Raw genomic sequence first — 14,177 nt, 5'->3', positions numbered from 1 at the left:
ACTTTTGAATTGAGAGAGATTGTAAGGATTGTATACTCAGTTGTTTACAGAAATAACTGATGCTTATATCAATGACAAATCGAACAGAAGAACAAGTGAAAAAGTTCCAAATTGTACTGTGACATTGAATTGGGTAACCACAAACACCTCTGAAAAGCACATTGCTTTTTGCTACTTTTGGAATGAAATGTGCAAAGAATTTGGTGGCTGAACAAGACCAATTTTTCCCAACATGTTGCTGCAATTCTGCATTATTAAGCAGTGACCAACATTATGTCCCAACTTTAACATACACTGAACAGTTTTAAAATGATAATAAGTGTTCCATAGGCAAAAGCTTTAAGGTCAGCATGGTACACAAGTGATTTGTAAAAAAGTTTAAGTGCAATGGTGTTATAACAGATTGGTAGAGAAAATGGCATACAAACTAACCGATACCAGGCTGTATGACTTTTCAGTGCAAAGTCCAAGTCAGTTATTGCAACAGAAGGCAATCTGCCTTTACACCAAAGTCTCTGATAAGCAGAACACAGTTTTCTCAGAAATACTGGACTTTTTTTTGAAACAAAAGATACCATTTAACAATAAAGTACACTTTCCCTACGAGCTGCAAAGCAAATTGCAACATCAGACCAAGGTCTTGCATTATAAAGATTCAGGGAAGGAGCTGTATTTATAATATGCTTATGAAACACCAGAACGTTTAAACAGGAACAGGGCCCTCTGAAGTGTGGGTGTGTGTGTCGAAAAAGCATGCAATAAACCATGCCTAAATTAAGAGGCCTTGAAAGACATGCCCAGAAGACTTTTTTTTAAAAAGTAAGCATGTTTCACCATTGCTTCCGTTCGGAAAATCAGATTAGAAAGGGGTCAATGTGGCCCTGGTCACTGAGTTACAAGGCAAGTCACATTCATATTGCACCAAACAATATCTCAGGGGTAAAGATGAGCAACCATCTCATCTCTGATGGTACCGCACTGAAGCTCAATATTTATAGATCAAATACAAACAACTAGTTATTTTTGTGATGTGAAAACAGTAATAAGTACTTCCAATATTTTGTTACAAAGGCATAAACGTCACTTGATCTGTGCTCTGATGCACAGGAGATCTTTAAACTTCGGTTAGAAGCTAGCAAAAAGTATTGTCCATGTATTTGAGTAATTCAAACACTAAATCTCCACAGATTAATCAGCCTAAATTGAAAAAGCAAGTAAATAGCTCAAAAGGTTTAGAAATGCCCTCTTACCCATTACACTTAACTACACATTGAGAAATCAGATCCCATTAACTAACAAGTCCTGAGTGGTACCAATAGCTTTTAACAAAAAGAATTAGATCAAAATCAAAACCTTACAGGCCCGTTAGTTTGTCCAGTATAAACTAGAAGGGATATTAGAGATAAACCACATGGCTACTTTGACAGAAGATAGAATTAATACAGAATCTTAATATTACTTTTCAAAAAAGTCATGTTTCAGGGACAGAAAAGTGTAAATATCCAGAATCTCTGAAAACAATACAAATCAGTGTCTGATGAAGAGATTTACTCCGAAAATGGGGTAAACTTATCTTGTGTAAATAAGTTGATTGCGTACTGGGATTTCAGTTTTGTTTCAGGTTTCAAGCAACTGAAATACTTACACTGTGCTTTTGGTTAAAACCTCACCAACATAATTAAATTTATTTGAACTACTCAGATGGCAAACGTACAGCCCTATAATAGACTGATTTATAAGTCTGATTCCAGTAGGATCAGTGAACAGATACTGAGGTTAGGTAACAGAACTAAAATATTACTTTTCTCTCATTCTACAGCTGCTGAAAAACCTGTTGACTGCTCCCTAACATTTTGTGTCATTGTGATAGAAATTTTGGGCTAGACAGACAAAAAGAAAAAAAAATTGGATCTGTTCTCATGGAGCAAATGATGTGGAGGTGCTGGTGCTGGTGCTGGACTGGGTTGGACAAGGTCAGAAATCACAAGACCCAGGTTATAATCCAACAGGTATATTTGAAAATACCAGTTTCAGAGCCCCAGTCCTTCTTCAGTGTTAGTCTAACTCCTGAAGGAGGAGCGAGGCTCCGAAAGCTTGTGTTTTCAAATAAACCTGTCAAACTTTAACCTGGTATTGAGATTTCTGACCTTGTGGACAGAAGACAGTCACCCATGATGGCCACTCTCCTTGGGAACAGTTACCAATGAAATCATTCAGGATTCAGCCTTGGAATTGTTGTGTACTTTAATTAACGATTTGAATAAAGACTTAAGGAGCTCTGTATACAAATTTGCTGCTTCAACAATACATATTTACATAATAAACTTGGACAGAAAAACTACATTAAAGGGAGGTTTAGAAGTGCTGGAGAAATGGGGCCCATGTTTGCCAATGGGTTATTAACCTGCATTTTAGTACATGAAGCTCTGAAGATCCATCACCTGTAAGCAAAAAATTGCTAGGTTTTATTGCCAGGATGATTAAATACAAAAGAGTGTGCTCAGCTTTGGCTCTCTCACATGATGGGTGTCATGGGCTCTACAGAAGTTGCAGATAAGTGAGAGAAGCTCCATACCCAGTACAAAGACTGTCACTTATGACAACAAACTGAGAGCAGAAGCTGTTTAGCTTACAGTATATTCAATTTTAAAGTGCTTAAAGGATTAGATCAAGCCTGTCTGGATAGGACGATTCAGTAAACAAGGAATTAAGTTAGCCATCAGGAGCAATCAGATTCATCAATTTGCAGAACAAAACCCAAGCACACGCAGTGGGCGTTGCATCGACTTCAAGCAGTTAAAGGAGTCCCTAAGAGAACTGGGTCTCCCAGAACTTGTTTAATTACCTTCAGGGTCAAAGTGGAATTTCTCACAAGATTTTTCTCCTAAATTGGCCTGTTTTCTGTTTCCCCCAAAAAACAGTCCTTTCCATACATCCAGCAAGATCCCATATCTCATGGGTAGGTCTTGGCATTACAGTGTAGGATACTAGTTAATCTGTTCCTAGTCTTTTCACAAAAATTAAGATACAACTCAGACCAACGAGGAAAAGTAACAGCAAATCTGCAAATATATTTGAGAAGATGCAAGAACAATAGGGTAGTACTTTAAAAAAAATCTTTGATCATCTTTAACATCAGCTGGCAGTAGAAAGGGGTGGAAGGAAAGTATTTTGAAATGTGCATTGATAATTTTCCAGCACAGTGAAGGAAGCAGCACTGGGCATGGACCCGGAGAATGGAGTGGAGAATTAGAATGCGCTTCAAAGACAATTTCAGACACTGATATTTGAGAACAGGAAAGAACTAAGCACACAGCATTATCAGCATACATTACAAAGGGGAAAGTCTTGCTTAACTAACTTATTCAATGTTTGGTGGGGAGAATAACAGAATACAACATTACTCCAGATTACGTAATTTTTCTGGATTTTCAAAAAGGCCTTCAATAAAATGCCCCATAATAGACAAGTGAATAATTTCAGATAATGTATATTCAGTGGACAGGTGGCAGAATGGATCGCCATTTGGCTTTTTTAAATTCATTCACTGGATGACAGACAGTCTGGCTGGGTCGGCATTTATTGCCCATTTTGAATTGCTCACAAGACTTCAAGGCTGAAAAGTGAACAGTGAGAATAAAAAGTAGTTATTCTGAGTGACAGAGGATTAGCTCTGACACTCCACAAGAATCAGTATTGGGATCACTGCTATTTATGATTACCTAAACAATTTGCACTGTGAATCAAATACATAATTGCTACATTTGTGGATGACACCAATTCTGAGCAGAACTGTAGCAAATTACAGGAAATTAACAAACTTGGAATGGTAAATCTGAAAATGAAGTTCAACACAAATGAGATTGCAAAACTTAGAATTAGAATTCCTACAGTGTGGAAACAGGCCCTTCGGCCCAACAAGTCCACACTGAACCTCAGAACATCCCACCCAGACCCACCACCTAATCTAAACCTCCCTGAACACTATGGGCAATTTTACATGGTCAATCCACCTTCCCTGCACATCTTTGGACTGTGGGAGAAAACTGGAGCACCCGGAGGAAACCCATGCAGACACGGAGAGAAACTGCAAACTCTGCACAGACAGTTGCCCAAGGGTGGAATTTTGCCGACAGAATGTAGGTGTTCTGCAAGGCAGTCACGTAGTCTGTGTTGCATTTTTCAGTGTACAAGAGACCACATTGAGAGCAGCGAATGTAGTTGGCTAGACGGAATGAAATCAAGGTAAAGCACTGCTTCACCTCAATACTTCCATTTCAAAATCTCATCCTGAAGTCTGAATAGCTTCAGTGGTTTGTCATTTCACGTCTCTATAACCCATTCTCGCCCACATTCCTCCAAGAACTCTGTGTTCTTCTGATGTTTAGTGTATTGCACTTACTCTTTTCCAGAAGATTGACAACCATGTCTTTAGCACCCTAGGCTATAAGCAACATCTATTCCCTTCCGTACAAAACTTTGCAACTCTTCACTAATCTTCAATGTTTTGGGACCTACCTCTTTGACAATGTTCTTTCCTGATGTATCCTTGTGTTGGAGATATTTTTGTCTAATTACACCTCCTTGAAGGAACTTCGGATGTTTTTCTACATTTGACATATATAGAGAAGATTATTGTAATAGGGTTGTTGCAAAAATTACAGAGCTGCTCAAGTTTCTTGGACAATCAACTGCAAACTGAATTTATCACCTAAATCCTGGTGTCTACACTCCACTTCATACATAGTTTTATAATTTTGATTATAATGACATGGGCTGCAAACTAGAGCAACAAAAACAATTTCAAACTGGAATCAGAACAAAATGTGGGGAAGGGTGAGGGCAAGAATTTATATATAGCTGTGAACCATGGACTAAACTTAACTGCAAGTCAGTTCTGATGTAATTCAAATAATATAGGCAAAAAACACAGACAGCAAATTCAAGGTCTGTAACTGGAAGTATTGCTGTTTTTTAGTCATAATAGTTGAAAGAATAAGTCCTTCTTACCACAAGATGAGGTTTAGGTGGAATACAGTACAAATACAAAATTACACCACAGGGTAGTAAAGCTATAACAAAAACAAACCCAGCATTAGGCTTTATTTCTAAAGGAATAAAAATGTAGAAAGCAAAGTAGGTTTGCTAAGATTGCCGTGAACCTTGAATAGACTGGCACAATGTATTCGCGTGGTCTGGCGGCTACTTTATACATAGGTTATGGAGGCCTTGGTGAACACATAGAAGATTTACTAAGGTCGTAGTAAAAACGCATATCTATTCGTATTAGGAAAGAATTAACAGGAGAGAGAATTTTTGCTTTCAGGACAAACACAAATGGCTCATAATCAATAAGGGTCATGAAGAAATCCAGGAGGGAATTTTGAAAAGCTTCTTCATCCAAACAGTGAGGAGAATGTAGAATGTGCCAGTACAGGGACTAGTTGAACAGAATAATATAGATATCTCTAAAAGGGGAAATCAGGCAAGCATACAAGTGAGAGGGCACTATGGTGGTGTTCCCACCTCTGGGTCAGAAGATCCAGATTCAAGACCCACCTGCCCTGGCATGCCATTACATGCCCAAACAGGTTGACTAAGATAACTATGAGACGGACTCAGGGGGCAAATAGTCCATTTCTGTGCTGTATATCCTATTATTTGCAGGTACAGTATAACATTTACAGAATAGCAAAAGAAGAGCTGGATACATAGCCTGGGAGAATGGGTCAAAAATGAAATAACAGGGATAGAGTGAAAGAAAGTGGGAATATAATAGATAGTAGATAGTCCACAGTAGACAGTCAAACTAGGGAAGGGGCTGTGCAAATGAACCTAGCCAGGTGACTAAGGTTTCAACGGAGGAGAATTTTGGGAATAGCGATCATAATTATGCAAGGATTAAAGATAGTTATGGATAAGGATAACACTAGTCAGTGAATTTAAAAAGTGCTAAACTGGGAGAAAGCCAAATACTACAGTATGAGACAAGACCTGGAAAAAAAAATATTGGGGCCAGCTGTTGAAATTTGAGGGTATCATCTGACACGTGGGAGCCGTTTAAAGGTAAGCTGATCAAAGTTCACGGTTAGCATGTTCCTGTCAGCATGAAAGATAAGGATGGCAAGATATGGAAAACTTAGACAAAAATAAGAAAAAGGAAGCACAAGTTTCATGAAACTGAAATCAGGCAAGGCTCTTGAGGAATATCAAGGAAACAGGAAAGAACATAACCAAGGACATTTAGGATAAAAGGAGAATTCTACAAGGCTTCTTTTTTAAAATGTATATTGGGAGCAAAGAGGGTGGCGAGGGAAAGGGTAGGTCCACTCAAGGACATAGCAACGATTCTGTGCACAGAGCTATAGGAAGTGAGTGATGTCTTTACTGAGTATTTTGCATCAGTACTCACCAGGGAAAGGAAGGACAAGGGAACATTAGGGAGGGCTTTGCTGATATCCTAAGGCACATCAATATTAAGGTGGTGTGGTATTGGGTGTCTTGAAAAACACCAAGGAGACAAGTCCCCAAGACCTCATGAGGTCTATCCCAGAATACTGAGGGAGGCAATGAAGAAAGCTAAAGCCTTGAGAGATTTTTGCATCCCCTTTAGCCAAAGACCAGGTCCCAGAAGCCTGGAGAACAGTCAATATTGTTCCTTTGTTTAAGAGCAACAGGAATTATCCAGGAAATTATAAGCCAGTGAGCCTTACATCAATAGTAGGAAAATTATTGGAGATGATTCTTCAGAACAGTTTTGCGGACAGTGCAGAAAGTTGCCAAAGAATTCAGTAGGATATAGACCAATCTGAAAGTTGAGAAAAGAAAGAGCAGATGGAGTTTAATTAGGACAGAGTCAGGGAATGTATTTTGAAGGAGGTCAAATGCAAGAGGAAAGTATACAGTAAATGGCAGGACTCTTACAAGCATTGAAATACAGAGCAACGTTGGGGTACAAGTCCACAATTCCCTGAAAGTGGCAACACAAATGGATAAGGTGGTAAAGAAGGCGTACACACACTTGCCTTCATCAATAGGGGCAATATTATAAAAGTTGGCAAGTCATGTTAAAGCTGTATAAAACTTTAGTTAGGCCACCTTTGGAGTACTGTGTGCAGTTCTGGTCACTACACTTTCAGAAGCATGTGGAGGCTTTGGAGAGGGTGCAAAAAAAAGGTTTAATCAAGATGTTGCCTGGATTGCAATGCATTCACTAAAAGGAAAGGTGAGACAAATTTGGATTGCTTTCAAAGTGTTGGAGGCTGAAGTGTGACCTGCTACAAGTACATAAAATTACATGAGGCATGGATAGGGTGGATAGTTACAGCCTCTTTCCCAGTGTAGAGATGTCAAATACTAGTGACATTAGGTTTAAGGTGAGAGGGGAATGTTTAACGGAGACGGGCAAGACAATGTTTTTCTTATCCCAGACAGAGGGCAGTAGGCGCCTGGAGCATTCTGCCAAGGAAAATGATAGAAGTAGATTCAACAGTAATGTTTTTGAGGTATTTGAACAGACATGAACAGGCAGGAAATAAAGGGATGCAGATGGAATTAGTATAGATTCATGTGTTGTACTGTTTAATGCTTATAAAAGCAATGCCAAGAGTTTTATAAACAGAACAAAAAGCAAAGTGTCCATCAATGACAATGGTGATCAGACACCAGTAAGGAGATCTACTGGTTGAGTCAGAAGACATGGCTGAGGTATTAAGTGAGTATTGGCACTTGTCCTGTCTGACCATGATATCAATACAACTACAATCAATGCTTTGCACTTACAGATTCTGACAAGATTATAAAATTTATGATTTGTTCAAACAAAATGAGCAAAATTACAAAACCACAGGACTTTGGATTAGGATTGGCATAGTTCTGGTTACAGTGCACAATCAAGATGGCAGTTTTTCAACAAGTTTAGATTGGAATTAATTGAACACTTCCAGAATCTATTTTGAACAATTTTGGATGACTAGACAAATTCAAAATGACAAAAAGAATTCTCAACCCAAAATAGATTGTTAATAACTGGTTAATAATAACTTTTGCATAAGTTAAATAAAATTGAAGATTAAATTTAATAAACATTTCTACTTTTCACCAAGTTAGATACAGTATACAATTACTAAGCTCCAAAGGTGATACGCTACTAAAGATTAAAATTACCTATGGTTGTACATATTTCTGCAATCCATTGTCAGATTGAGGTTAACACATCATATTTACACATGAGCAAGTCAAGTGTTTCAACTATCAAAATTCTTGTTTCCTTCCAAGTGTAAAATTAGTAGTCCATTAGTTTCCCTATACCAAACTATGGACACTAAGAACCTGGGGATCTGAAGTAGATTTGACTAAGGTTTTAAAAAAAATGTACTAACATCCTGCTTCAAAATATCCACGACGACAAAAGTCAATTAGAAAACAAAAGTAAGAAATAACATACTCATTAAAGGTCAGAAGGAACCCTTTCAGCTCACCATATCTTTGCTCCTTGAAAGCCCATCCGATTAGCACAACTCCCTCATTCTTTTCCCACTGCCCTAGCAATTCCTTTTTAAAGGTTACTATCGATTCCATCTTCTCAGAAATTGCATTTCAGAGTGTTACAATTCACTTCAGAAGTAAAGTTTTACCTCCCTGGATCTTTTGACTGACTTAACTCTGTCCTCTGGCAACTGCGAGTGGAAGTTTCTCTCTAGCACTCAAAAGAAATTTCAAAAATGTTAACACTATTAAAGCTATAGTTAACCCCCTCCACTCAGGAGAATGTCCAAGCTTCTCTGGGATCTCCACGTGTCTTAAGTTTTTCCTCCCGTACTTCTGCACTTTTGCCAAGTATTTGGTTCCCTTGTGAACTGTGGTGCCTAGAACACTACACAATAGTCTGAGGCTTAACCAGTGATTATATTACAGATTACCATAACTTCCTTGCTTCGTACTGTATGCACACTTAAAATCAAGGATCACTTCCGTTTTGTTTTAAGAAAAAGGCACACAGCTAGACATGCTACCCTTAAAGATTTGTTTATTATGACTCTACACCACTGGCCTCCCCACCAAGCCTGTTCCTGCACACTGAAAAATTACACCATTTCATTTTTGCCACCTCTTCAGGCTTTCTTGCCAGACGTATCACTTCACATCTCTGCAAGATAACAAGGAGTGGAGCTGGATGAACATAGCAGGCCAAGCAACATCTTAGGAGCAGGACAGCTGATGTTTCAGGCCTAGACCAGTCATCAGAAGTGGGGGAGGGGAACAGGATTCTGAAATACGTAGGGAGAGAAGGGGAGGCAGATCGGAGATGGATAGAGGACAGAGTTGCAGTGGGAGAGGGATCCCCTGAGGTTTGTCCGCAGGGAGGAGACTAACTTCTTCAGGTTAGGCATCCTTAGAAGAGGCTTCGCAGCTTGGGGTTAAAATTGTATCAAAGATAATAGGAACTGCAGATGCTGGAGATTGAAGTTACCCTCCTCCTTCCGAGCAAACCTCAGGGGCACTCTCTCTCCCACTGCAACTCTCTCATCCTCTATCCATCTCTGATCCGCCTCCCTCTCTCCCTATTTCAGAACCCTCTTCCCCTCCCCCATTTCTGAAGGAGGGTCTAGGCCCAAAACATCAGCTTTCCTGCTACTCCAATGCTGCTTGGCCTGCTGCATTCATCCAGCTCCACACCTTGTTATCTAGGATTCTCCAGCATCTGCAGTTCCTAACATCTCTCATACATCTCAAGATATGGCTTTCAGCATTCACCCATCTTTTCACCAGCCTGCTTTTGCCTTCCTGAAAATGTCTGCTGCTATCCACTCAGTTTACTACTTTCCAAATGTAGTTATTAACAAATTAAATTTATGTCTCATACGCAATTCCAGGTCTCCACACACTAAAGTTCGAAATCATTAAATCTTGTAGGCAAGATTGCTATCTTATATAACAGCGTGGAGCTGGAGGAACACAGCAGACTAGGAAAGCTGACATCTCAGGTCAGGACCCTTTTTCAGAGCTTATTTCAGAAGGGTCCCAACCCGAAACGTCAGCTTTCTTGCTCCTCTGATGTTGCCTGGCCTGCTGTGTTTCTCCAGCTCCACACTTATCCGAGTTCAGCAGTTTACTATCTCTGGAGGTTCTATCATGCATTTTTTTTAAAAATAGATTTTTAAGTTAACCCCTTCAGATGTGTTTTGGCACACCTCAGGAACAGGTGGTACTTGAAGCCAGGCCTTCTGAAGTAGGGGCACTAAACTTGGTCCTCAATATCCCCAATTTGTTTCTATGACAACTGTCATTTTTGCTAAAAAGGACAGGAGGGAAGACAAAAGATAAACGAGAGCATGTCATGGAAAAAAAAAACTGAAGAAAGACATGCTTTGTGGAGGCAGACAGAAACAAAGCAACATAAAGGAAAGACGCTTCATAAAAGATATGCAAGAGGGAAGTAAAAATCTAGACAAAGGTTGAGCAGAAAAAAAGCAAGATACAACCATAAAACAGATTCTGCATTTTTCCTCTAAAAGAAAACATAGTGCAGTACTTTTCACCTTCATGTGTCACATAATTGTACATGTATATAATTGTCTGAAAGAAAGCTTAGAACCTAGAATGACTACCAGCATCAAATCAGAGCCACATCTGCAAGTGAACATTAACAACCACAGTACTACTCAAAAGGACAGAAAGTACCACTGGTGCATTGGCAAACAATTCTCTCAGCCAACACTACCAGAAATAAACTCTGTTCAATTTACCTCTATGCTACTTAGTACAGTCCACACTCCATACAACTTTGCTAGACAGGTTTGTCTACATTACAGAATTGCTACAGCACAGAAGGCAGCGAAAGTTTCAACACTAATGCCCAGAGGGACAAACAGCACTAAATTTATTTCATCCTTTCTAATGTGATGGAATTCAACATTTCGTTTTGAATTTCTTGAGTTGCTCAACACAAGCACTGAAATGAGTCTGAAGTAAACAGGGCCAAAACCAATGTAAATCACAAGAATTCAAAATTCAAACAAAAAAGCAGCGAAATTAAGTTACAAGCAGAAACAGGAGAGCCTGGACTAAAGGCTGCCGCCAAGGGAAGGGGGTGGGTGTTGTTTGAGAGGCAAAGGTGGGGTGGGGATGAAAAAAAAGGGTACAGAGGGGGTAAGGGCTTAGTGGATGTGATTGGGGGGGGGGGGGGGGTGGGGGAGAGAGAGTCGGGGCACAAGGGGTCAGTGAGTGTGGGGAGGGGTCGGGGAAGCGTAAAGGAAGGCGGGGGTGACCAGGAGTCTGAGGAGGAGGGAAGGAGTGAGTGAGGGTGGTGAGGTGGGAGGAGGGAGAAGAGGGGGGCACAGGCAGAGTAGGACGGGGCTGTCTGAGGGGCGGAGTGGGTCCAAGGAGAGGCGCCTGTCCAGACTCGCTCCTAGAAAGCTGCATAAACCCGGCTACAACGATGGTTACCTATAGGCCTCTGTGTGGTGATAAGGAGCAGAGTGAGAGAGACAGAGAAGTGGAGGGGGAAAGCTAAGCCTCGAAGTACAAATGAAGCGCAGTCCCCTCCACACCGGCTCCTGCCGCTACCGCCACCGTTCTCTTCCCTCCCTCTCTTAGGAAGCTGCCATCTTCAGGCAAACGGCACTGCGCGTGCGCCACCGCTGTCACGGGACCGTCGCCTGACCCCCCTCCACCGGAAGTGTCGAATAATGTCGGCGACGGGAACGAGCGGAATGTCATTTTAAAGGGACGCCAGGATGGGTGAGTTGTTGGATGTTGGTGATGGGACTAGTTCCTGCTCTGGGCGATGTGTTAATGTTTACTCCAACAGTAATTCTTCATCGGCTTAGTCTTCTACTCAGACTGACTTCTCCGAAATTAAAAGGGTAGTTTTACTTTTGATTGGCTCTGTTGCATTCCAGCAGTAAACATCTTATTTCCTTGAAATTTACCTGTTTATAATGTCAGGATTGGATACTTGGAGAAAACATAGTTTCCTAAATAACAATCTCGTTCCATGTTGAGTTGGGGTTGACGATGACGGGTAGCAGCGTTAAAACTGCGGATGAATTCTTCGCTGCAGAAGGCTGTTGAGGCTGGATCGTTAAATGTGTTCAGGGCTGGAATAGATTTTTAATCATGAAGGAATCAATGGTGATAGAAATAAAGTAGGAAAATGAGGATTATCAGGACAGCCATGAACTCATTGAATGGCAGAACAGATTTGATGGGCCAAATAGGCTACATCTTTCCTGCTTCCTATGACCTTGTGCTTTTCTTCTGAATTGAGTTTTTAAAAAATAACTTTGTAGAAATTGATTTAAGCTGAGGGTGATTGGGCTTTAGTTAAGTCAAGTGAGTAGGTCATTATATAATCAATAGTAATATTGTTAACATTGAGCGCTTATTTTTTCCAAGGTCCCAAAAATCTCATATTTACCATGGCTACTACACTTTGTCTGCACATCTCTGGACACTGTGGGGCAATTTAAAATGTCCAGTCCACCAAACCACATCTTTTGGAGTGGAGGAGGAAACCAGAGCAGCTGACAAAAACCAATACAGACATGGGGAGAACACGCAAACTCAACACTGTTACCCAAGACCGGAATCGACCTGGAGTCCCTGGTGCCATGAAGCAGCAGTTCTAACCACTGAGCCACCGTTTCAGATTGGAAACTGACAAACATAAATTCTTCATTCAAAAAGAGAACCAAAAAAACAAACAGCAAAACTACAGGCTAATTCACTTAGCTTTTGAAAGAGGGCAGATGTAGGAACCATTATTAAAGTTTTTGTAACAGTGCACTTAAAGCAATTCAAGAAAATCAGGTAAGATTAAATTGAAAAAAAGAGAACAATACTACCCAGGAACAGGCCCTTCAGCCCTCCGAGCCTTTGCTGACACATTTTGCCTTTGCATATTAAAACTGTCTTCACTTACAGGATCTGTATCCCTCTGTTCCCTTCCTATTCATGTTTCTCCAGCAGTGCATTCCAGGCACCCTCCACCCTTTGTGTAAAAAATGTGCCTCACACATCTCTTTTAAATTTCCGCCCCCCACCGCCCCTTGAACTTTGTTCCCCAGTCATTGACCCGCCACCCTGGGAAAAAGACTCACACTTTCCATGCCATCTGTGCCGTTCACAATCCTCTAAACAGGTCACACCTCAACTGCCTGCATTCCAGTGAAAACAAACCCAGTCTATCCAACCTTTCTTCATAGCTAAAATCCCTTATACCAGCAATATCCTGGTAAACATTTTCTATACCCTCTCCAAAGCATCCACATCTTTCTGGTAATGTGGTTACCACAACCAAACGCAATATTCCAAGTGTGGCTTAAAATTTCTGTAAAGCTGCAGCTCAACCTGCCTATCCTGACACGCAATGCCCCTTCCAATGAAGGCCTTTTTGTACAAACTTATCTACCTGTGCTATGACTGTCAGTGATCTGTGGACCTGCATAACCAGATCCCTCTGTATACCAATACCCTGCCATTCACTGTACAATTTCCACCTGTACTTGACCTTCCAAAATGCATGGTTTATGTTTATGGCGATGACCTAGTGATATTATCGCTAGACTATTTATCCAGCTATGGCTTAATATTCTGGGAATCCATGTTCAAATCCAACCACAGCAGATGGTGGAATTTGAAATCAATAAAAAAAAATCTGGAATTAAGAATCCACTGATTATCTATTCTTGGGGGGGGGGGAAAAAACCCATTTGGTTCACTAATGTCCTTCAGAGATGGAAATCTTCCTCCCACACCTGGGCTGGCTTACATGCCACTCCAGACCCACAACAATGTGGTTGACTCTCAGTTGCTCTCTGAAATGGACCAGCAAGCCAACTGCTACAAAGTCTCAAAGAAAGCAAACTGGACAGATCACCTGGCATCGACCAAGGCACTGAAAAGACAACAGCAGAAACTGCCCTGTTGATCCTGCAAAATCCTTCTCACTAACTAGTGCCAAAATTAAGAGAGCTGTCTCACAGACTAGTTAAGCAACAGCCTGACATTGTATTTAAGGTATGATTCCGTGAGTATGACCATGTCTCAGCCACCATCATCGCCATTCCTGTATATGTCCTGTTCCACTGGCAGGACAGACCCAGCAGAGGGGGCAGCACAGTGGTAAACAGTGGGGTGGGAATTTCCCTGGGAGTCCTCAACATTGACTCCCG

The 14,177-nt window shown here is 40.7% G+C and overlaps 1 protein-coding gene and 1 long non-coding RNA gene across 6 annotated transcripts in view; one reads left to right on the top strand and one right to left on the bottom strand.

The window, feature by feature from the left end:
* The window catches only part of LOC125461865 (dnaJ homolog subfamily C member 13), a 139,795-nt gene extending 128,131 nt beyond the window's left edge, over positions 1-11,664 (bottom strand). For 4 of the 5 annotated variants that reach the window (XM_048551161.2, XM_048551198.2, XM_048551178.2 and 1 more), the window contains exon 1: positions 11,449-11,664. The gene's annotated coding sequence lies outside the window, so the exon portion shown is untranslated. Of the gene's footprint in view, positions 1-4,518; positions 4,608-11,448 lie in introns of all 5 variants that reach the window. The other variant, XM_048551169.2, reaches the window with a different exon arrangement.
* LOC132210708 (uncharacterized) lies at positions 11,636-13,673 on the top strand. Its single transcript, XR_009446881.1, has 2 exons — positions 11,636-11,742; positions 12,400-13,673. It is a non-coding gene; the product is annotated as an uncharacterized LOC132210708 (long non-coding RNA).
* The last annotated feature ends 504 nt before the right edge of the window (positions 13,674-14,177 follow it).

This window comes from Stegostoma tigrinum, chromosome 2 (assembly GCF_030684315.1).
Source record: "Stegostoma tigrinum isolate sSteTig4 chromosome 2, sSteTig4.hap1, whole genome shotgun sequence".
NCBI lineage: Eukaryota > Metazoa > Chordata > Chondrichthyes > Orectolobiformes > Stegostomatidae > Stegostoma > Stegostoma tigrinum.
The sequence above is the reverse complement of the archived record's forward strand: the minus strand, read 5'-3'. Positions and strand labels throughout refer to the sequence as shown.